Genomic DNA, 1,263 nt, shown 5'->3' on the forward strand with positions numbered 1-1,263 from the left:
TGGAAAAACCATAGCTTTGACTAGATGGACCTTTGTTGGCAAAGTAATGTCTCTGTTTTTTAATATGCCGTCTAGATTGGTCATAACTTTCCTTCCAAGGTGTAAGGGTCTTTTAATTTCATGGCTGCAGTCACCATCTGCAGTGATTTTGGAGCCCCCAAAAATAAAGTCTGTCAGTGTTTCCACTGTTTTCCCATCTATTCGCCATGAAGTGATGGGACCAATGCCATGATCTTCGTTTTCTGAATGTTGAGCTTTAAGCCAACTTTTTCACTCTCCTCTTTCACTTTCATCAAGAGGCTCTTTAGTTCTTCACTTTCTGCCATAAGGGTGGTGTCATCTGCAAATCCAAGGTTATTGATATTTCTCCCTGTAATCTTGATTCCAGCTTGTGCTTCATCCAGCCCAGCGTTTTTCATGATATACTGTACATATAAGTTAAATAAGCAGGGTGACAATATACAGCCTTGACGAACTCCTTTCTCTATTTGGAACCGGTCTGTTGTTCCATGTCCAGTTATAACTATACAAAAGGTGTCAATATTTCTTAAATGCCTGGATGGTAAGTATCCTGAGTGCCAGCTCTCCAGGCAGGTGGCAGGGAATGTTTGGGACTCGGTTGTGAGAAGGAGCCTCAGGTCTCCTGCAGAGCAATATTAAGTAGGCCAAGTATATGCTAATCTTAAAGAATAATTTATGTCTTAAACATAATTTGTTTAATTTACATAATTTGTTTAATATTACATACAAAATATACATATGTATAATTTACTGAATTATACATTTCACTTAGGGACAGTGGTAAAGAATCCGCATACCAAAGCAGGAGGTGCGGGTTCCGACCCTGGGTGCGGATGACCCCTTGGAGAGGGGCACGGCAACCCACTCCAGTATTCTTACCTGGAAAAATCCCATGGACATAGGAGCCTGGTAGGCTACAGTCCATGGGGTCGCAAAGAGTAGGAAGCGACTTAGCGACTAAACAACATCAAACTTGGCGAAGGTCACAGAACTTGTAAATCGAGAAATTGAGCATCAGATACAAAACATCTGGCTTCAGTACCCGGGTTCATTCGTTCTGCTCTGGTCAAATAAGTAAGTAGAGATACATTAAAGACTTGGAAATACAAAGATTTTCCTGCTGCTGCTGCTGCTAAGTCGCTTCAGTCGTGTCCGACTCTGTGCGACCCCATAGACGGCAGGCCACCAGGCTCCTCTGTCCATGGGATTCTCCAGGCAAGAACACTGGAGTGGGTTGCCATT

This window comes from Bison bison, unplaced genomic scaffold, assembly GCF_000754665.1.
Source record: "Bison bison bison isolate TAMUID 2011002044 unplaced genomic scaffold, Bison_UMD1.0 scf7180017864181, whole genome shotgun sequence".
Classification (NCBI taxonomy): Eukaryota; Metazoa; Chordata; class Mammalia; order Artiodactyla; family Bovidae; genus Bison; species Bison bison.